This window comes from Pseudophryne corroboree, unplaced genomic scaffold (genome assembly GCF_028390025.1).
Source record: "Pseudophryne corroboree isolate aPseCor3 unplaced genomic scaffold, aPseCor3.hap2 scaffold_464, whole genome shotgun sequence".
NCBI lineage: Eukaryota > Metazoa > Chordata > Amphibia > Anura > Myobatrachidae > Pseudophryne > Pseudophryne corroboree.
The window spans coordinates 130,380-150,444 of record NW_026970078.1 but is presented as its reverse complement, the minus strand read 5'-3'; the positions used below and the strand labels follow the sequence as shown (position 1 = coordinate 150,444).

Below are 20,065 nucleotides of genomic sequence, written 5' to 3'. Positions count from 1 at the left end.
GGTAAAAGTCAGATTTCTTTGTCTCAGATCTTCCTCTAGCCTTGTTCTTCTTTCGAGAATTCCCTTGTGCTGCCTCAGTTGGATCTCCTTCACTTGACAGGGGGGTACCCGAGCAGCGACCCTCCCCAGCTCTAGCCCAACTCCTACTTACCTGCCAGGTGAGATACTATGATCACGTAGGTGCTTCTCCCAGGGCAAGGCTCACCCATTGCACTCTGGGTGTGCTGCTCCTGCGATTTCCCCAAATGTGGGAAACTTGACTGCATAATTTGTGTTTCCCCTGGTCGGCGCTCGTATAATTCAGATCTCTTTGTCTCAGGTCTCTCTCCAGCCTAGTTTGCTGTCTGTTTCCACTTCTCTATTCTTAAGTGCCATCCAATGCACAATGCAAACTACAGGTAGTGCTGCAGGGCCCACACCCTTTTACTTGCCGTACAGAGCAGCTCTGGAGCTGTTACAGTGCCCAGCTGCTGCAAGAAATCAGCTTGAATGCTTCAGGGGCTGGGGCATAGCCAACATGAGCCCCACACCGAAGGAGGGTGGGGGTGTTTAATGCGAACTAAGGGTCATCCAAGCGCCGCAAAAGGCCGCCATGCCCTGCATACCCCTTTTCTCTTTTCATATGCAGATGAGGGTTCCAGCCAACTTTGGCCCACTGCTTGGATGACATCACCGTATGCAAATCCGTCTTCTGCAGAACTTCCCCCAGGAATGCTTGTACTAGTTGTTGCATTTGGTTTGTTGTTTGGGGGTGCTTCAGTATTAGGCAGCCTTCTGCCCTCCCATGTTCATCTGAAAATATGTGTTCTCCCTGCAGTTGTTGTCCCCAGATGGGAGTTCCCTTGTGCTGCCTCAGTTGAATCTCCTTTACTTGACAGAGATGTGCCTGAGCAGCGGCCCTCCCCAGCCCTATCCCAAATCATACTTATTTTGCATAGGAGATACCATGGTCATGAAGATTGTTCTCCGAGGGTGAGGTTCATTCATTGCATTTTGGGTATGCTGACCCCTGTGATTTCCCCAAATGTGGGAAACTCGACTGCATTATTTGTGGTAGTGGGGGACTGTGTTTGTGCTTTCCTCTGGTCAGCTCTGGTAAAAGTCAGATTTCTTTGTCTCAGATTTTCCTCTAGCCTTGTTCTTCTTTCGAGAGTTCCCTTGTGCTGCCTCAGTTGGATCTCCTTCACTTGACAGGGGGGTACCCGAGCAGCAGCCCTCCCCAGCTCTAGCCCAACTCCTACTTACCTGCCAGGTGAGATACTATGATCATGAAGGTGCTTCTCCCAGGGCAAGGCTCACCCATTGCACTCTGGGTGTGCTGCTCCTGCGATTTCCCCAAATGTGGGACACTTGACTGCATAATTTGTGTTTCCCCTGGTCGGCTCTCGTATAATTTAGATCTCTTTGTCTCAGGTCTCTCTCCAGCCTAGTTTGCTGCCTGTTTCCACTTCTCTTTTCTTGAGCCGCTCCCTTCTATGCCCTTGCGCACTATCCTGACTTCTCCCGTCTGCTTACTTTGTGCCTTCCAACGCACAATGCGAACTACAGGTAGTGCTGCAGGGCCCACACCCTTTTACTTGCCTTACAGAGCAGCTCTGGAGCTGTTACAGTGCCCAGCTGCTGCAAGAAATCAGCTTGAATACTTCAGGGGCTGGGGCATAGCCAACATGAGCCCCACACCGAAGGAGAATGGAGGTGTTTAATGCGAACTAGGGGTCATCCAAGCGCCGCAAAAGGCCGCCATGCCCTGCATAACCCTTTTCTCTTTTCATATGCAGATGAGGGTTCCAGCCAACTTTGGCCCACTGCTTGGATGACATCACCGTATGCAAATCCGTCTTCTGCAGACCTTCTCCCAGGAATGCTTTTACTAGTTGTTGCATTTGGTTTGTTGTTTGGGGGTGCTTCAGTATTAGGCAGCCTTCTGCCCTCCCATGTTCATCTGAAAATATGTGTTCTCCCTGCAGTTGTTGTCCCCAGATGAGAGTTCCCTTGTGCTGCCTCAGTTGAATCTCCTTTACTTGACAGAGATGTGCCTGAGCAGCGGCCCTCCCCAGCCCTATCCCAAATCATACTTATTTTGCATAGGAGATACCATGGTCATGAAGATTGTTCTCCCAGGGTTAGGTTCATTCATTGCATTCTGGGTATGCTGACCCCTGTGATTTCCCCAAATGTGGGAAACTCAACTGCATTATTTGTGGTAGTGGGGGACTGTGTTTGTGCTTTCCTCTGGTCAGCTCTGGTAAAAGTCAGATTTCTTTGTCTCAGATCTTCCTCTAGCCTTGTTCTTCTTTCGAGAGTTCCCTTGTGCTGCCTCAGTTGGATCTCCTTCACTTGACAGGGGGGTGCCCGAGCAGCGACCCTCCCCAGCTCTAGCCCAACTCCTACTTACCTGCCAGGTGAGATACTATGATCATGTAGGTGCTTCTCCCAGGGCAAGGCTCACCCAATGCACTCTGGGTGTGCTGCCCCTGCGATTTCCCCAAATGTGGGAAACTTGACTGCATAATTTGTGTTTCCCCTGGTCGGCTCTCATATAATTCAGATCTCTTTGTCTCAGGTCTCTCTCCAGCCTAGTTTGCTGTCTGTTTCCACTTCTTTTTTCTTAAGCCCCTCCCTTCTATACCCTTGTGGACTATCCTGACATCTCCTCCTGTCTGCTTACTTTGTGCCTTCCAATGCACAATGCAAACTACAGGTAGTGCTGCAGGGCCCACACCCTTTTACTTGCCTTACAGAGCAGCTCTGGAGCTGTTACAGTGCCCAGCTGCTGCAAGAAATCAGCTTGAATGCTTCAGGGGCTGGGGCATAGCCAACATGAGCCCCACACCGACGGAGGGTGGAGGTGTTTAATGCAAACTAAGGGTCATCCAAGCACCGCAAAAGGCCGCCATGCCCTGCATACCCCTTTTCATATGCAGATGAGGGTTCCAGCCAACTTTGGCCCACTGCTTGGATAACATCACCGTATGCAAATCCGTCTTCTGCAGACCATTTCCCAGAAATGCTTGTACTAGTTGTTGCATTTGGTTTGTTGTTTGGGGGTGCTTCAGTATTAGGCAGCCTTCTGCTCTCCCATTTTCATCTGAAAATATGTGTTCTCCTTGCAGTTGTTGTCCCCAGATGAGAGTTCCCTTGTGCTGCCTCAGTTGAATCTCCTTTACTTGACAGAGATGTGCCTGAGCAGCGGCCCTCCCCAGCCCTATCCCAAATCATACTTATTTTGCATAGGAGATACCATTATCATGAAGATTGTTCTCCGAGGGTGAGGTTCATTCATTGCATTTTGGGTATGCTGACCCCTGTGATTTCCCCAAATGTGGGAAACTCGACTGCATTATTTGTGGTAGTGGGGGACTGTGTTTGTGCTTTCCTCTAGTCAGCTCTGGTAAAAATCAGATTTCTTTGTCTCAGATTTTCCTCTAGCCTTGTTCTTCTTTCGAGAGTTCCCTTGTGCTGCCTCAGTTGGATCTCCTTCACTTGACAGGGGGGTACCCGAGCAGCAACCCTCCCCAGCTCTAGCCCAACTCCTACTTACCTGCCAGGTGAGATACTATGATCATGAAGGTGCTTCTCCCAGGGCAAGGCTCACCCATTGCACTCTGGGTGTGCTGCTCCTGCGATTTCCCCAAATGTGGGACACTTGACTGCATAATTTGTGTTTCCCCTGGTCGGCTCTCGTATAATTTAGATCTCTTTGTCTCAGGTCTCTCTCCAGCCTAGTTTGCTGCCTGTTTCCACTTCTCTTTTCTTGAGCCGCTCCCTTCTATGCCCTTGCGCACTATCCTGACTTCTCCCGTCTGCTTACTTTGTGCCTTCCAACGCACAATGCGAACTACAGGTAGTGCTGCAGGGCCCACACCCTTTTACTTGCCTTACAGAGCAGCTCTGGAGCTGTTACAGTGCCCAGCTGCTGCAAGAAATCAGCTTGAATACTTCAGGGGCTGGGGCATAGCCAACATGAGCCCCACACCGAAGGAGAATGGAGGTGTTTAATGCGAACTAGGGGTCATCCAAGCGCCGCAAAAGGCCGCCATGCCCTGCATAACCCTTTTCTCTTTTCATATGCAGATGAGGGTTCCAGCCAACTTTGGCCCACTGCTTGGATGACATCACCGTATGCAAATCCGTCTTCTGCAGACCTTCTCCCAGGAATACTTTTACTAGTTGTTGCATTTGGTTTGTTGTTTGGGGGTGCTTCAGTATTAGGCAGCCTTCTGCCCTCCCATGTTCATCTGAAAATATGTGTTCTCCCTGCAGTTGTTGTCCCCAGATGAGAGTTCCCTTGTGCTGCCTCAGTTGAATCTCCTTTACTTGACAGAGATGTGCCTGAGCAGCGGCCCTCCCCAGCCCTATCCCAAATCATACTTATTTTGCATAGGAGATACCATGGTCATGAAGATTGTTCTCCCAGGGTTAGGTTCATTCATTGCATTCTGGGTATGCTGACCCCTGTGATTTCCCCAAATGTGGGAAACTCAACTGCATTATTTGTGGTAGTGGGGGACTGTGTTTGTGCTTTCCTCTGGTCAGCTCTGGTAAAAGTCAGATTTCTTTGTCTCAGATCTTCCTCTAGCCTTGTTCTTCTTTCGAGAGTTCCCTTGTGCTGCCTCAGTTGGATCTCCTTCACTTGACAGGGGGGTGCCCGAGCAGCGACCCTCCCCAGCTCTAGCCCAACTCCTACTTACCTGCCAGGTGAGATACTATGATCATGTAGGTGCTTCTCCCAGGGCAAGGCTCACCCAATGCACTCTGGGTGTGCTGCCCCTGCGATTTCCCCAAATGTGGGAAACTTGACTGCATAATTTGTGTTTCCCCTGGTCGGCTCTCATATAATTCAGATCTCTTTGTCTCAGGTCTCTCTCCAGCCTAGTTTGCTGTCTGTTTCCACTTCTTTTTTCTTAAGCCCCTCCCTTCTATACCCTTGTGGACTATCCTGACATCTCCTCCTGTCTGCTTACTTTGTGCCTTCCAATGCACAATGCAAACTACAGGTAGTGCTGCAGGGCCCACACCCTTTTACTTACCTTACAGAGCAGCTCTGGAGCTGTTACAGTGCCCAGCTGCTGCAAGAAATCAGCTTGAATGCTTCAGGGGCTGGGGCATAGCCAACATGAGCCCCACACCGACGGAGGGTGGAGGTGTTTAATGCAAACTAAGGGTCATCCAAGCACCGCAAAAGGCCGCCATGCCCCGCATACCCCTTTTCTCTTTTCATATGCAGATGAGGGTTCCAGCCAACTTTGGCCCACTGCTTGGATAACATCACCGTATGCAAATCCGTCTTCTGCAGACCTTTTCCCAGGAATGCTTGTACTAGTTGTTGCATTTGGTTTGTTGTTTGGGGGTGCTTCAGTATTAGGCAGCCTTCTGCTCTCCCATTTTCATCTGAAAATATGTGTTCTCCCTGCAGTTGTTGTCCCCAGATGAGAGTTCCCTTGTGCTGCCTCAGTTGAATCTCCTTTACTTGACAGAGATGTGCCTGAGCAGCGGCCCTCCCCAGCCCTATCCCAAATCATACTTATTTTGCATAGGAGATACCATTATCATGAAGATTGTTCTCCCAGGGTGAGGTTCATTCATTGCATTCTGGGTATGCTGACCCCTGTGATTTCCCCAAATGTGGGAAACTCGACTGCATTATTTGTTGTAGTGGGGGACTGTGTTTGTGCTTTCCTCTGGTCAGCTCTGGTAAAAGTCAGATTTCTATGTCTCAGATCTTCATCTAGCCTTGTTCTTTTTTCGAGAGTTTCCTTGTGCTGCCTCAGTTGGATCTCCTTCACTTGACAGGGGGGTGCCCATACAGCGACCCTCCCCAGCTCTAGCCCAACTCCTACTTACCTGCCAGGTGAGATACTATGATCAGGAAGGTGCTTCTCCCAGGGCAAGGCTCACCCAATGCACTCTGGGTGTGCTGCTCCTACGATTTCCCCAAATGTGGGACACTTGATTACATAATTTGTGTTTCCTCTGGTCGGCTCTCGTATAATTCAGATCTCTTTGTCTCAGGTCTCTCTCCAGCCTAGTTTGCTGTCTGTTTCCACTTCTCTTTTCTTGAGCCGCTCCCTTCTATGCCCTTGTGCACTATCCTGACTTCCCCGTCTGCTTACTTTGTGCCTTCCAACGCACAATGCAAACTACAGGTAGTGCTGCAGGGCCCACACCCTTTTACTTGCTTTACAGAGCAGCTCTGGAGCTGTTACAGTGCCCAGCTGCTGCAAGAAATCAGCTTGAATGCTTCAGGGGCTGGGGCATAGCCAACATGAGCCCCACACCGAAGGAGGGTGGAGGTGTTTAATGCGAACTAGGGGTCATCCAAGCGCCGCAAAAGGCCGCCATGCCCTGCACACCCCTTTTTTATTTTCATATGCAGACGAGGGTTGAAGCCAACTTTGACCCACTGCTTGGATGACATCACCATATGCAAATACGTCTGCTGCAGGCCTTCCCCCAGGAATGCTTGCACTAGTAGTTGCATTTGGTTTGTTGTTTGGGGGTGCTTCAGTATTAGGCAGCCTTCTGCCCTCCCATGTTCATCTGAAAATATGTGTTCTCCCTGCAGTTGTTGTCCCCAGATGAGAGTTCCCTTGTGCTGCCTCAGTTGAATCTCCTTAACTTGACAGAGATGTGCCTGAGCAGCGGCCCTCCCCAGCCCTATCCCAAATCATACTTATTTTGCATAGGAGATACCATGGTCATGAAGATTGTTCTCCCAGGGTGAGGTTCATTCATTGCACTCTGGGTATGCTGACCCCTGTGATTTCCCCAAATGTGGGAAACTCGACTGCATTATTTGTGGTAGTGGGGGACTGTGTTTGTGCTTTCCTCTGGTCAGCTCTGGTAAAAGTCTGATTTCTTTGTCTCAGATCTTCCTCTAGCCTTGTTCTTCTTTCGTGAGTTCCCTTGTGCTGCCTCAGTTGGATCTCCTTCACTTGACAGGGGGTGCCCGAGCAGCAATCCTCCACAGCTCTAGCCCAACTCCTACTTACCTGCCAGGTGAGATACTATGATCTTCACTGTTAGGGCAATCAGGATGTGGAATTCCCTGCCAGGGAAGGTGGTAATGGCGGACTCTGTAATTGGATTTAAAAAAGGAATGGATACATTTCTGAATGAAAAAGCTATCCAAGGTTATAATACTTAAAATATCAACATGGTTAATCCGGGGGTAACATGAGTTATAGTAGCTAACTAGTCATAAAACATTATTCAGCAAGTATGTAGAATCATCACAACTTAAAACAGGTTGAACACGATGGGCAATTTGCCTCTATTCAACCTCAAAAACTATGTTACTATATGTTACTATATTACTATGTTACTGTAGTATACAGAACACCACAATGTAATGAGCAGTGATAGTGAGCACTGATGAGGATACTAGAACTGACACTGAGCAGCAAGATGCAGCACTGGACTATTAGTAATGTACTGTAGTATGCTGAGCACCACAATGCAGCACAAGACAATGAGCAGTGATACTGAGCACTGATGAGGATACTACTGAGAACTGACACTGAGCAGGAGAGACACACTACTAGTATTACTGAGCAGCAATAAGTAACCACTGATACTGAGCACTGATATTGAGATTTCCACTGAGAGAACATAGCCACGTCCTCTCCGCTCTCTCTTCAATGCACGAGTAAAAATGGCGGCAACGCGCAGCTCTTTATATGGAATCCGAATCTCGCGAGAATCCGACAGCGGGATGATGACATTTTCCCTTGTTCAGGTTTTCCGAGTCAGGCGGGAACAACCGAGCCTGCCTCGGACCAGTGTAAACCACGTGGAGTTCGTCGGGAATTCGGTTCTCGGAGAACCGAACCCGCTCCTCTATATATACTATATTACTATGTTACTGTAGTATACAGAACACCACAATGCAATGAGCAGTGATAGTGAGCACTGATGAGGATACTAGAACTGACACTGAGCAGCAAGATGCAGCACTGGACTATTAGTAATGTACTGTAGTATGCTGAGCACCACAATGCAGCACAAGACAATGAGCAGTGATACTGAGCACTGATGAGGATACTACTGAGAACTGACACTGAGCAGGAGAGACACACTACTAGTATTACTGAGCAGCAATAAGTAACCACTGATACTGAGCACTGATATTGAGATTTCCACTGAGAGAACATAGCCACGTCCTCTCCGCTCTCTCTTCAATGCACGAGTAAAAATGGCAGCAACGCGCAGCTCTTTATATGGAATCCGAATCTCACGAGAATCTGACAGCGGGATGATGACATTTTCCCTTGTTCAGGTTTTCCGAGTCAGGCGGGAACAACCGAGCCTGCCTCGGACCAGTGTAAACCACGTGGAGTTCGTGGGGAATTCGGTTCTCGGAGAACCGAACCCGCTCCTCTCTACCTTATACCCATCAATTTTTTTTATTTTCAATCTAAGCCCCTGCAGTTTTCTGTAAGCATCTGCTTCGCTATGATGATCAACAAGTCACAAGGGCAAACACTCAGGGCTTGAGGCGTAGATCTTAGGACCAGCTGCTACAAGCATAGCAGAGGTGTCACTATCACTGGTGACACCCAGAGAGGTGGCGAGGGAGATTGTAATGCAGTGCGCGCAGATAAACAGCGCAATGGTAAAAAGGAGGCATGGTTTCATAGGTAGGGGCGTGGCCTGGTGGCCTGAATCTACATTTTGTTGCTCCGGGTGTCCCGGGGGTTGGGGGCTGCACCCGGGGACTAGTGTGTGAGCGGTGCTGGCTCCTGCACAGTGACAGGGCATGGCCACCCAGCATGACGCCTCCCTTCTTGACCATGCTGTAATTGCAGTCGCACTGCAGTTCAGCGTGATCATAAAAATGGTGTAGGCTCCTGCTGGTGCAGACTGTAGAGAAAAGCTGCTGTGACCACGCCCCCTGTGTCTCCTCCGTTGCAGACCCCATTTTGAAGCCTTGCCCCCGGACTAAGAGAAAAGAATGCCCTTGCGCACTATCCTGACTTCTCCTCCCGTCTGCTTAATTTGTGCCTTCCAACGCACAATGCGAACAACAGGTGGTGCTGCAGGGCCCACACCCTTTTACTTGCCTTACAGAACAGCTCTGGAGCTGTTACAGTGCCCAGCTGCTGCAAGAAATCAGCTTGAATGCATCAGGGGATGGGGTATGGCCAACATGAGCCCCACACCAAAGGAGGGTGGGGGTGTTTAATGCGAACTAGGGGTCATCCAAGCACTGCAAAAGGCCGCCATGCCCTGCATGCCCCTTTTCTCTTTTCATGTGCAGATGAGGGTTCCAGTCAACTTTGGCCCACTGCTTGGATAACATCACCATATGCAAATCCATCTGCGGCAGGCCTTCACCCAGGAATGCTTGCACTAGTTGTTGCATTTGGTTTGTTGTTTGGGGGTGCTTCAGTATTAGGCAGCCTTCTGCCCTCCCATGTTCATCTGAAAATATATGTTCTCCCTGCAGTTGTTGTCCCCAGATGAGAGTTCCCTTTTGCTGCCTCAGTTGAATCTCCTTTACTTGACAGAGATGTGCATGAGCAGCGGCCCTCCCCAGCCCTATTCCAAATCATACTTATTTTGCATAGGAGATACCATGGTCATGAAGATTTTTCTCCCAGGGTGAGGTTCATTCATTGCATTTTGGGTATGCTGACCCCTGTGATTTCCCCAAATGTGGGAAACTTGACTGCATTATTTGTGGTAGTGGGAGACTGTGTTTGTGCTTTCCTCTGGTCAGCTCTGGTAAAAGTCAGATTTCTTTGTCTCAGATCTTCCTCTAGCCTTGTTCTTCTTTCGAGAGTTCCCTGGTGCTGCCTCAGTTGGATCTCCTTCACTTTACAGGGGGGTACCCGAGCAGCGACCCTCCCCAGCTCTAGCCCAACTCCTACTTACCTGCCAGGTGAGATACTATGATCATGAAGGTGCTTCTCCCAGGGCAAGGCTCACCCATTGTACTCTGGGTGTGCTGCTCCTGCGATTTCCCCAAATGTGGGAAACTTGACTGCATAATTTGTGTTTCCCCTGGTCGGCTCTCGTATAATTCAGATCTCTTTGTCTCAGGTCTTTCTCCAGCCTAGTTTGCTGTCTGTTTCCACTTCTCTTTTCTTCAGCCGCTCCCTTCTATACCCTTGTGCACTATCCTGACTTCTCCTCCCGTCTGCTTACTTTGTGCCTTCCAATGCACAATGCAAACTACAGGTAGTGCTGCAGGGCCCACACCCTTTTACTTGCCTTACAGAGCAGCTCTGGAGCTGTTACAGTGCCCAGCTGCTGCAAGAAATCAGCTTGAATGCTTCAGGGGCTGGGGCATAGCCAACATGAGCCCCACACCGAAGGAGGGTGGAGGTGTTTAATGCAAACTAGGGGTCAGACAAGCGCCGCAAAAGGCCACCATGCCCTGCACGCCCCTTTTCTGTTTTCATATGCAGACGAGGGTTGAAGCCAACTTTGACCCACTGCTTGGATGACATCACCATATGCAAATCCATCTGCTGCAGGCCTTCCCCCAGGAATGCTTGCACTAGTTGTTGCATTTGGTTTGTTGTTTGGGGGTGCTTCAGTATTAGGCAGCCTTCTGCCCTCCCATGTTCATCTGAAAATATGTGTTCTCCCTGCAGTTGTTGTCCCCAGATGAATGAACCTCACCCTGGGAGAACAATCTTCATGACCATGGTATCTCCTATGCAAAATAAGTATGATTTGGGATAGGGCTGGGGAGGGCCGCTGCTCAGGCACATCTCTGTCAAGTAAAGGAGATTCAACTGAGGCAGCACAAGGGAACTCTCATCTGGGGACAACAACTGCAGGGAGAACACATTTTTTCAGATGAACATGGGAGGGCAGAAGGCTGCCTAATACTGAAGCACCCCCAAACAACAAACCAAATGCAACAACTAGTGCAAGCATTCCTGGGGTAGGTTCTGCAGAAGACGGATTTGCATACGGTGATGTCATCCAAGCAGTGGGTCAAAGTTGGCTTCAACCCTCATCTGCATATGAAAAGAGAAAAGGGGCGTGCAGGGCATGGCGGCCTTTTGCGGTGCTTGGATGACCCCTAGTTCGCATTAAACACCTCCACCCTCCTTTGGTGTGGGGCTCATGTTGGCCATGCCCCATCCCCTGAAGCATTCAAGCTGATTTCTTGCAGCAGCTGGGCACTGTAACAGCTCCAGAGCTGCTCTGTAAGGCAAGTAAAAGGGTGTGGGCCCTGCAGCACTACCTGTAGTTTGCATTGTGCATTGGAAGGCACAAAGTAAGCAGACGGGAGGAGAAGTCAGGATAGTGCACAAGGGTATAGAAGGGAGCGGCTGAAGAAAAGAGAAGTGGAAACAGACAGCAAACTAGGCTGGAGAGAGACCTGAGACAAAGAGATCTGAATTATACGAGAGCCGACCAAGGGAAACACAAATTATGCAGTCAAGTTTCCCACATTTGGGGAAATCGCAGGGGCAGCACACACAGAGTGCAATGGGTGAGCCTTGCCCTGGGAGAAGCACCTTCATGATCATAGTATCTCACCTGGCAGGTAAGTAGGAGTTGGGCTAGAGCTGGGGAGGGTCGCTGTTTGGGCACCCCCCTGTCAAGTGAAAGAGATCCAACTGAGGCAGCACAAGGGAACTCTCGAAAGAAGAACAAGGCTAGAGGAAGATCTGAGACAAAGAAATCTGACTTTTTCCAAAGCTGGCCAGAGGAAAGCACAAACACAGTCCCCCACTACCACAAATAATGCAGTCGAGTTTCCCACATTTGGGGAAATCACAGGGGTCAGCATACCCAGAATGCAATGAATGAACCTCACCCTGGGAGAACAATCTTCATGACCATGGTATCGCCTATGCAAAATAAGTATGATTTGGGATAGGGCTGGGGAGGGCCGCTGCTCAGGCACATCTCTGTCAAGTAAAGGAGATTCAACTGAGGCAGCACAAGGGAACTCTCATCTGGGGACAACAACTGCAGGGAGAACACATATTTTCAGATGAACATGTGAGGGCAGAAGGCTGCCTAATACTGAAGCACCCCCAAACAACAAACCAAATGCAACAACTAGTGCAAGCATTCCTGGGGGAAGGCCTGCAGCAGATGAATTTGCATATGGTGATGTCATCCAAGCAGTGGGTCAAAGTTGGCTTCAACCCTCGTCTGCATATGAAAAGAGAAAAGGGGCGTGCAGGGCATGGCGGCCTTTTGCAGCGCTTGGATGACCCCTAGTTTGCATTACACACCTCCTCCCTCCTTCGGTGTGGGGCTCATGTTGGCTATGCCCCAGCCCCTGAAGCATTCAAGCTGATTTCTTGCAGCAGCTGGGCACTGTAACTGCTCCAGAGCTACTCTGTAAGGCAAGTAAAAGGGTGTGGGCCCTGCAGCACTACCTGTAGTTCGCATTGTGCGTTGGAAGGCACGAAGTAAGCAGACAGGAGAAGTCAGGATAGTGCGCAAGGGCATAGAAGGGAGCGGCTCAAGAAAAGAGAAGTGGAAACAGACAGCAAACTAGGCTGGAGAGAGACCTGAGACAAAGAGATCTGAATTATACGAGAGCCGACGAGGGGAAACACAAATTATGCAGTCAAGTTTCCCACATTTGGGGAAATCGCAGGAGCAGCACACCCAGAGTGCAATGGTTGAGCCTTGCCCTGGGAGAAGCACCTTCATGATCATAGTATCTCACCTGGCAGGTAAGTAGGAGTTGGGCTAGAGCTGGGGAGGGTCGCTGCTCGGGTTCCCCCCTGTGAAGTGAAGGAGATTCAACTGAAGCAGTACCAGGGAACTCTCGAAAGAAGAACAAGGCTAGAGGAAGATCTGAGACAAAGAAATCTGACTTTTACCAGAGCTGACCAGAGGAAAGCACAAACACAGTCCCCCACTACAACAAATAATGCAGTCGAGTTTCCCACATTTGGGAAAATCACAGGGGTCAGCATACCCAGAATGCAATGAATGAACCTCACCCTGGGAGAACAATCTTCATGACCATGGTATCTCCTATGCAAAATAAGTATGATTTGGGATAGGGCTGGTGAGGGCCGCTGCTCAGGCACATCTCTGTCAAGTAAAGGAGATTCAACTGAGGCAGCACAAGGGAACTCTCATCTGGGGACAACAACTGCAGGGAGACCACATCTTTTCAGATGAACATGGGAGGGCGGAAGGCTGCCTAATACTGAAGCACCATCAAATATCAAACCATGGCCCTCATTCCGAGTTGATCGCTCGCAAGGCGATTTTAGCAGAGTTACACACGCTAAGCCGCCGCCTACTGGGAGTGAATCTTAGCTTCTTAAAATTGCGACCGATGTATTCGCAATATTGCGATTACAAACTACTTAGCAGTTGCAGAGTAGCTTCAGACTTACTCGGCATCTGCGATCAGTTCAGTGCTTGTCGTTCCTGGTTTGACGTCACAAACACTCCCAGAGTTCGCCCAGACACTCCCCCGTTTCTCCGGCCACTCCTGCGTTTTTTCCGGAAACTGTAGCGTTTTTTCCCACACGCCCATAAAACGGCCTGTTTCCGCCCAGTAACACCCATTTCCTGTCAATCACATTACGATCGCCGGAGCGAAGAAAAAGCCGTGAGTAAAAATACTTTCTTCATTGTAAAATTACTTGGCGCAGTCGCAGTGCGAATATTGCGCATGCGTACTAAGCAGAATTTCACTGCGATGCGATGAAATTTACAGAGCGAACGACTCGGAATGAGGGCCCATATGCAACAACTAGTACAAGCACTCCTGGGGGAAGGTCTGCAGCAGACGGATTTGCATACGGTGATGTTATCCAAGCAGTGGGCCAAAGTTGACTGGAACCCTCATCTGCATATGAAAAGAGAAAAGGGGCATGCAGGGCATGGCGGCCTTTTGCAGTGCTTGGATGACCCCTAGTTCGCATTAAACACCCCCACCCTCCTTTGGTGTGGGGCTCATGTTGGCCATGCCCCATCCCCTGATGCATTCAAGCTGATTTCTTGCAGCAGCTGGGCACTGTAACAGCTCCAGAGCTGTTCTGTAAGGCAAGTAAAAGGGTGTGGGCCCTGCAGCACCACCTGTTGTTCGCATTGTGCGTTGGAAGGCACAAATTAAGCAGACGGGAGGAGAAGTCAGGATAGTGCGCAAGGGCATTCTTTTCTCTTAGTCCGGGGGCAAGGCTTCAAAATGGGGTCTGCAACGGAGGAAACACAGGGGGCGTGGTCACAGCAGCTTTTCTCTACAGTCTGCACCAGCAGGAGCCTACACCATTTTTTATGATCACGCTGAACTGAAGTGCGACTGCAATTACAGCATGGTCAAGAAGGGAGGCGTCATGCTGGGTGGCCATGCCCTGTCACTGTGCAGGAGCCAGCACCGCTCACACACTAGTCCCCGGGTGCAGCCCCCAACCCCCGGGACACCCAGAGCAACAAAATGTAGATTCAGGCCACCAGGCCACGCCCCTACCTATGAAACCATGCCTCCTTTTTACCATTGCGCTGTTTATCTGCGCGCACTGCATTACAATCTCCCTCGCCACCTCTCTGGGTGTCACCAGTGATAGTGACACCTCTGCCATGCTTGTAGCAGCTGGTCCTAAGATCTACGCCTCAAGCCCTGAGTGTTTGCCCTTGTGACTTGTTGATCATCATAGCGAAGCAGATGCTTACAGAAAACTGCAGGGGCTTAGATTGAAAATAAAAAAAATTGATGGGTATAAGGTAGAGAGGAGCGGGTTCGGTTCTCCGAGAACCGAATTCCCCACGAACTTCACGTGGTTTACACTGGTCCGAGGCAGGCTCGGTTGTTCCCGCCTGACTCGGAAAACCTGAACAAGGGAAAATGTCATCATCCCGCTGTCAGATTCTCGTGAGATTCGGATTCCATATAAAGAGCTGCGCGTTGCTGCCATTTTTACTCGTGCATTGAAGAGAGAGCGGAGAGGACGTGGCTATGTTCTCTCAGTGGAAATCTCAATATCAGTGCTCAGTATCAGTGGTTACTTATTGCTGCTCAGTAATACTAGTAGTGTGTCTCTCCTGCTCAGTGTCAGTTCTCAGTAGTATCCTCATCAGTGCTCAGTATCACTGCTCATTGTCTTGTGCTGCATTGTGGTGCTCAGCATACTACAGTACATTACTAATAGTCCAGTGCTGCATCTTGCTGCTCAGTGTCAGTTCTAGTATCCTCATCAGTGCTCACTATCACTGCTCATTGCATTGTGGTGTTCTGTATACTACAGTAACATAGTAATATAGTATATATAGAGGAGCGGGTTCGGTTCTCCGAGAACCGAATTCCCGACGAACTCCACGTGGTTTACACTGGTCCGAGGCAGGCTCGGTTGTTCCCGCCTGACTCGGAAAACCTGAACAAGGGAAAATGTCATCATCCCGCTGTCGGATTCTCGCGAGATTCGGATTCCATATAAAGAGCTGCGCGTTGCCGCCATTTTTACTCTTGCATTGAAGAGAGAGCGGAGAGGACGTGGCTATGTTCTCTCAGTGGAAATCTCAATATCAGTGCTCAGTATCAGTGGTTACTTATTGCTGCTCAGTAATACTAGTAGTGTGTCTCTCCTGCTCAGTGTCAGTTCTCAGTAGTATCCTCATCAGTGCTCAGTATCACTGCTCATTGTCTTGTACTGCATTGTGGTGCTCAGCATACTACAGTACATTACTAATAGTCCAGTGCTGCATCTTGCTGCTCAGTGTCAGTTCTAGTATCCTCATCAGTGCTCACTATCACTGCTCATTACATTGTGGTGTTCTGTATACTACAGTAACATAGTAATATAGTAACATATAGTAACATAGTTTTTGAGGTTGAATAGAGGCAAATTGCCCATCGTGTTCAACCTGTTTTAAGTTGTGATGATTCTACATACTTGCTGAATAATGTTTTATGACTAGTTAGCTACTATAACTCATGTTACCCCCGGATTAACCATGTTGATATTTTAAGTATTATAACCTTGGATAGCTTTTTCATTCAGAAATGTATCCATTCCTTTTTTAAATCCAATTACAGAGTCCGCCATTACCACCTTCCCTGGCAGGGAATTCCACATCCTGATTGCCCTAACAGTGAAGATCATAGTATCTCACCTGACAGGTAAGTAGGAGTTGGGCTAGAGCTGTGGAGGATTGCTGCTCGGGCACCCCCTGTCAAGTGAAGGAGATCCAACTGAGGCAGCACAAGGGAACTCTCGAAAGAAGAACAAGGCTAGAGGAAGATCTGAGACAAAGAAATCTGACTTTTACCAGAGCTGACCAGAGGAAAGCACAAACACAGTCCCCCACTACCACAAATAATGCAGTCGAGTTTCCCACATTTGGGGAAATCACAGGGGTCAGCATACCCAGAGTGCAATGAATGAACCTCACCCTGGGAGAACAATCTTCATGACCATGGTATCTCCTATGCAAAATAAGTATGATTTGGGATAGGTCTGGGGAGGGCCGCTGCTCAGGCACATCTCTGTCAAGTAAAGGAGATTCAACTGAGGCAGCACAAGGGAACTCTCATCTGGGGACAACAACTGCAGGGAGAACACATATTTTCAGATGAACATGGGAGGGCAGAAGGCTGCCTAATACTGAAGCACCCCCAAACAACAAACCAAATGCAACTACTAGTGCAAGCATTCCTGGGGGAAGGCCTGCAGCAGACGGATTTGCATATGGTGATGTCATCCAAGCAGTGGGTCAAAGTTGGCTTCAACCCTCGTCTGCATATGAAAATAAAAAAGGGGTGTGCAGGGCATGGCGGCCTTTTGCGGCGCTTGGATGACCCCTAGTTCGCATTAAACACCTCCACCCTCCTTCGGTGTGGGGCTCATGTTGGCTATGCCCCAGCCCCTGAAGCATTCAAGCTGATTTCTTGCAGCAGCTGGGCACTGTAACAGCTCCAGAGCTGCTCTGTAAAGCAAGTAAAAGGGTGTGGGCCCTGCAGCACTACCTGTAGTTTGCATTGTGCGTTGGAAGGCACAAAGTAAGCAGACGGGGAAGTCAGGATAGTGCACAAGGGCATAGAAGGGAGCGGCTCAAGAAAAGAGAAGTGGAAACAGACAGCAAACTAGGCTGGAGAGAGACCTGAGACAAAGAGATCTGAATTATACGAGAGCCGACCAGAGGAAACACAAATTATGTAATCAAGTGTCCCACATTTGGGGAAATCGTAGGAGCAGCACACCCAGAGTGCATTGGGTGAGCCTTGCCCTGGGAGAAGCACCTTCATGATCATAGTATCTCACCTGGCAGGTAAGTAGGAGTTGGGCTAGAGCTGGGGAGGGTCGCTGTACGGGCACCCCCCTGTCCAGTTAAGGAGATCCAACTGAGGCAGCACAAGGAAACTCTCGAAAAAAGAACAAGGCTAGATGAAGATCTGAGACATAGAAATCTGACTTTTACCAGAGCTGACCAGAGGAAAGCACAAACACAGTCCCCCACTACAACAAATAATGCAGTCGAGTTTCCCACATTTGGGGAAATCACAGGGGTCAGCATACCCAGAATGCAATGAATGAACCTCACCCTGGGAGAACAATCTTCATGATAATGGTATCTCCTATGCAAAATAAGTATGATTTGGGATAGGGCTGGGGAGGGCCGCTGCTCAGGCACATCTCTGTCAAGTAAAGGAGATTCAACTGAGGCAGCACAAGGGAACTCTCATCTGGGGACAACAACTGCAGGGAGAACACATATTTTCAGATGAAAATGGGAGAGCAGAAGGCTGCCTAATACTGAAGCACCCCCAAACAACAAACCAAATGCAACAACTAGTACAAGCATTCCTGGGAAAAGGTCTGCAGAAGACGGATTTGCATACGGTGATGTCATCCAAGCAGTGGGCCAAAGTTGACTGGAACCCTCATCTGCATATGAAAAGAGAAAAGGGTTATGCAGGGCATGGCGGCCTTTTGCGGCGCTTGGATGACCCCTAGTTCGCATTAAACACCTTCATTCTCCTTCGGTGTGGGGCTCATGTTGGCTATGCCCCAGCCCCTGAAGTATTCAAGCTGATTTCTTGCAGCAGCTGGGCACTGTAACAGCTCCAGAGCTGCTCTGTAAGGCAAGTAAAAGGGTGTGGGCCCTGCAGAACTACCTGTAGTTCGCATTGTGCGTTGGAAGGCACAAAGTAAGCAGACGGGAGAAGTCAGGATAGTGCGCAAGGGCATAGAAGGGAGCGGCTCAAGAAAAGAGAAGTGGAAACAGGCAGCAAACTAGGCTGGAGAGAGACCTGAGACAAATAGATCTAAATTATACGAGAGCCGACCAGGGGAAACACAAATTATGCAGTCAAGTGTCCCACATTTGGGGAAATCGCAGGAGCAGCACACCCAGAGTGCAATGGGTGAGCCTTGCCCTGGGAGAAGCACCTTCATGATCATAGTATCTCACCTGGCAGGTAAGTAGGAGTTGGGCTAGAGCTGGGGAGGGTTGCTGCTCGTGTACCCCCCTGTCAAGTGAAGGAGATCCAACTGAGGCAGCACAAGGGAACTCTCGAAAGAAGAACAAGGCTAGAGGAAAATCTGAGACAAAGAAATCTGACTTTTACCAGAGCTGACCAGAGGAAAGCACAAACACAGTCCCCCACTACCACAAATAATGCAGTCGAGTTTCCCACATTTGGGGAAATCACAGGGGTCAGCATACCCAAAATGCAATGAATGAACCTCACCCTCGGAGAACAATCTTCATGACCATGGTATCTCCTATGCAAAATAAGTATGATTTGGGATAGGGCTGGGGAGGGCCGCTGCTCAGGCACATCTCTGTCAAGTAAAGGAGATTCAACTAAGGCAGCACAAGGGAACTCCCATCTGGGGACAACAACTGCAGGGAGAACACATATTTTCAGATGAACATGGGAGGGCAGAAGGCTGCCTAATACTGAAGCACCCCCAAACAACAAACCAAATGCAACAACTAGTACAAGCATTCCTGGGGGAAGTTCTGCAGAAGACGGATTTGCATACGGTGATGTCATCCAAGCAGTGGGCCAAAGTTGGCTGGAACCCTCATCTGCATATGAAAAGAGAAAAGGGGTATGCAGGGCATGGCGGCCTTTTGCGGCGCTTGGATGACCCTTAGTTCGCATTAAACGCCCCCACCCTCCTTCGGTGTGGGGCTCATGTTGGCTATGCCCCAGCCCCTGAAGCATTCAAGCTGATTTCTTGCAGCAGCTGGGCACTGTAACAGCTCCAGAGCTGCTCTGTACGGCAAGTAAAAGGGTGTGGGCCCTGCAGCACTACCTGTAGTTTGCATTGTGCATTGGAAGGTACTTAAGAATAGAGAAGTGGAAACAGACAGCAAACTAGGCTGGAGAGAGACCTGAGACAAAGAGATCTGAATTATACGAGAGCCGACCAGGGGAAACACAAATTATGCAGTCAAGTTTCCCACATTTGGGGAAATCGCAGGGGCAGCACATCCAGAGTGCAATGGGTGAGCCTTGCCCTGGGAGAAGCACCTTCATGATTATAGTATCTCACCTGGCAGGTAAGTAGAAGTTGGGCTAGAGCTGGGGAGGGTCGCTGCTCGGGCACCCCCCTGTCAAGTGAAGGAGATCCAACTGAGGCAGCACAAGGGAACTCTCGAAAGAAGAACAAGGCTAGAGGAAGAACTGAATCAAAGAAATCTGACTTTTACCAGAGCTGACCAGAGGAAAGCACAAACACAGTCCCCCACTACCACAAATAATGCAGTTGAGTTTCCCACATTTGGGGAAATCACAGGGGTCAGCATACCCAGAATGCAATGAATGAACCTCACCCTGGGAGAACAATCTTCAAGACCATGGTCTCTCCTATGCAAAATAAGTATGATTTGGGATAGGGCTGGGGAGGGCCGCTGCTCAGGCACATCTCTGTCAAGTAAAGGAGATTCAACTGAGGCAGCACAAGGGAACTCTCATCTGGGGACAACAACTGCAGGGAGAACACATATTTTCAGATGAACATGGGAGGGCAGAAGGCTGCCTAATACTGAAGCACCCCCAAACAACAAACCAAATGCAACAACTAGTGCAAGCATTCCTGGGGGAAGGCCTGCAGCAGATGGATTTGCATATGGTGATGCCATCCAAGCAGTGGGTCAAAGTTGGCTTCAA

At 49.4% G+C, this 20,065-nt stretch overlaps 19 non-coding genes and 6 pseudogenes across 19 annotated transcripts; 14 read left to right on the top strand and 11 right to left on the bottom strand.

Moving 5' to 3' along the window:
* The first annotated feature begins 143 nt into the window (after positions 1–143).
* On the top strand, positions 144–306 carry LOC135027433 (U1 spliceosomal RNA). Its single transcript, XR_010223911.1, has one exon. It is a non-coding gene; the product is annotated as a U1 spliceosomal RNA (small nuclear RNA).
* A 615-nt stretch (positions 307–921) lies between these two features.
* On the top strand, positions 922–1,085 carry LOC135027636 (U1 spliceosomal RNA). The gene has a single exon (XR_010224051.1). It is a non-coding gene; the product is annotated as a U1 spliceosomal RNA (small nuclear RNA).
* Positions 1,086–1,237: 152 nt separating this feature from the next.
* Positions 1,238–1,379, top strand: LOC135027466 (U1 spliceosomal RNA; annotated as a pseudogene).
* Positions 1,380–2,071: 692 nt separating this feature from the next.
* Positions 2,072–2,235, top strand: LOC135027621 (U1 spliceosomal RNA). The gene has a single exon (XR_010224037.1). It is a non-coding gene; the product is annotated as a U1 spliceosomal RNA (small nuclear RNA).
* Positions 2,236–2,387: 152 nt separating this feature from the next.
* LOC135027530 (U1 spliceosomal RNA) lies at positions 2,388–2,529 on the top strand (annotated as a pseudogene).
* A 688-nt stretch (positions 2,530–3,217) lies between these two features.
* On the top strand, positions 3,218–3,381 carry LOC135027299 (U1 spliceosomal RNA). The gene has a single exon (XR_010223786.1). It is a non-coding gene; the product is annotated as a U1 spliceosomal RNA (small nuclear RNA).
* Positions 3,382–3,533: 152 nt separating this feature from the next.
* Positions 3,534–3,675, top strand: LOC135027465 (U1 spliceosomal RNA; annotated as a pseudogene).
* A 692-nt stretch (positions 3,676–4,367) lies between these two features.
* Positions 4,368–4,531, top strand: LOC135027620 (U1 spliceosomal RNA). The gene has a single exon (XR_010224036.1). It is a non-coding gene; the product is annotated as a U1 spliceosomal RNA (small nuclear RNA).
* Positions 4,532–4,683: 152 nt separating this feature from the next.
* Positions 4,684–4,825, top strand: LOC135027529 (U1 spliceosomal RNA; annotated as a pseudogene).
* A 695-nt stretch (positions 4,826–5,520) lies between these two features.
* LOC135027312 (U1 spliceosomal RNA) lies at positions 5,521–5,684 on the top strand. Its single transcript, XR_010223798.1, has one exon. It is a non-coding gene; the product is annotated as a U1 spliceosomal RNA (small nuclear RNA).
* A 152-nt stretch (positions 5,685–5,836) lies between these two features.
* Positions 5,837–5,999, top strand: LOC135027550 (U1 spliceosomal RNA). Its single transcript, XR_010223978.1, has one exon. It is a non-coding gene; the product is annotated as a U1 spliceosomal RNA (small nuclear RNA).
* A 670-nt stretch (positions 6,000–6,669) lies between these two features.
* On the top strand, positions 6,670–6,833 carry LOC135027631 (U1 spliceosomal RNA). The gene has a single exon (XR_010224046.1). It is a non-coding gene; the product is annotated as a U1 spliceosomal RNA (small nuclear RNA).
* Positions 6,834–9,552: 2,719 nt separating this feature from the next.
* On the top strand, positions 9,553–9,716 carry LOC135027360 (U1 spliceosomal RNA). Its single transcript, XR_010223844.1, has one exon. It is a non-coding gene; the product is annotated as a U1 spliceosomal RNA (small nuclear RNA).
* A 152-nt stretch (positions 9,717–9,868) lies between these two features.
* Positions 9,869–10,031, top strand: LOC135027445 (U1 spliceosomal RNA). The gene has a single exon (XR_010223917.1). It is a non-coding gene; the product is annotated as a U1 spliceosomal RNA (small nuclear RNA).
* A 1,323-nt stretch (positions 10,032–11,354) lies between these two features.
* Positions 11,355–11,517, bottom strand: LOC135027481 (U1 spliceosomal RNA). The gene has a single exon (XR_010223942.1). It is a non-coding gene; the product is annotated as a U1 spliceosomal RNA (small nuclear RNA).
* Positions 11,518–11,669: 152 nt separating this feature from the next.
* LOC135027321 (U1 spliceosomal RNA) lies at positions 11,670–11,833 on the bottom strand. Its single transcript, XR_010223807.1, has one exon. It is a non-coding gene; the product is annotated as a U1 spliceosomal RNA (small nuclear RNA).
* A 698-nt stretch (positions 11,834–12,531) lies between these two features.
* On the bottom strand, positions 12,532–12,667 carry LOC135027492 (U1 spliceosomal RNA; annotated as a pseudogene).
* Positions 12,668–12,819: 152 nt separating this feature from the next.
* Positions 12,820–12,983, bottom strand: LOC135027301 (U1 spliceosomal RNA). The gene has a single exon (XR_010223788.1). It is a non-coding gene; the product is annotated as a U1 spliceosomal RNA (small nuclear RNA).
* Positions 12,984–16,222: 3,239 nt separating this feature from the next.
* Positions 16,223–16,386, bottom strand: LOC135027619 (U1 spliceosomal RNA). Its single transcript, XR_010224035.1, has one exon. It is a non-coding gene; the product is annotated as a U1 spliceosomal RNA (small nuclear RNA).
* A 670-nt stretch (positions 16,387–17,056) lies between these two features.
* LOC135027546 (U1 spliceosomal RNA) lies at positions 17,057–17,219 on the bottom strand. The gene has a single exon (XR_010223975.1). It is a non-coding gene; the product is annotated as a U1 spliceosomal RNA (small nuclear RNA).
* A 152-nt stretch (positions 17,220–17,371) lies between these two features.
* Positions 17,372–17,535, bottom strand: LOC135027311 (U1 spliceosomal RNA). The gene has a single exon (XR_010223797.1). It is a non-coding gene; the product is annotated as a U1 spliceosomal RNA (small nuclear RNA).
* Positions 17,536–18,227: 692 nt separating this feature from the next.
* On the bottom strand, positions 18,228–18,369 carry LOC135027464 (U1 spliceosomal RNA; annotated as a pseudogene).
* A 152-nt stretch (positions 18,370–18,521) lies between these two features.
* On the bottom strand, positions 18,522–18,685 carry LOC135027635 (U1 spliceosomal RNA). Its single transcript, XR_010224050.1, has one exon. It is a non-coding gene; the product is annotated as a U1 spliceosomal RNA (small nuclear RNA).
* Positions 18,686–19,300: 615 nt separating this feature from the next.
* On the bottom strand, positions 19,301–19,463 carry LOC135027506 (U1 spliceosomal RNA). Its single transcript, XR_010223952.1, has one exon. It is a non-coding gene; the product is annotated as a U1 spliceosomal RNA (small nuclear RNA).
* Positions 19,464–19,615: 152 nt separating this feature from the next.
* Positions 19,616–19,779, bottom strand: LOC135027283 (U1 spliceosomal RNA). The gene has a single exon (XR_010223771.1). It is a non-coding gene; the product is annotated as a U1 spliceosomal RNA (small nuclear RNA).
* Between the last annotated feature and the right edge of the window lie 286 nt (positions 19,780–20,065).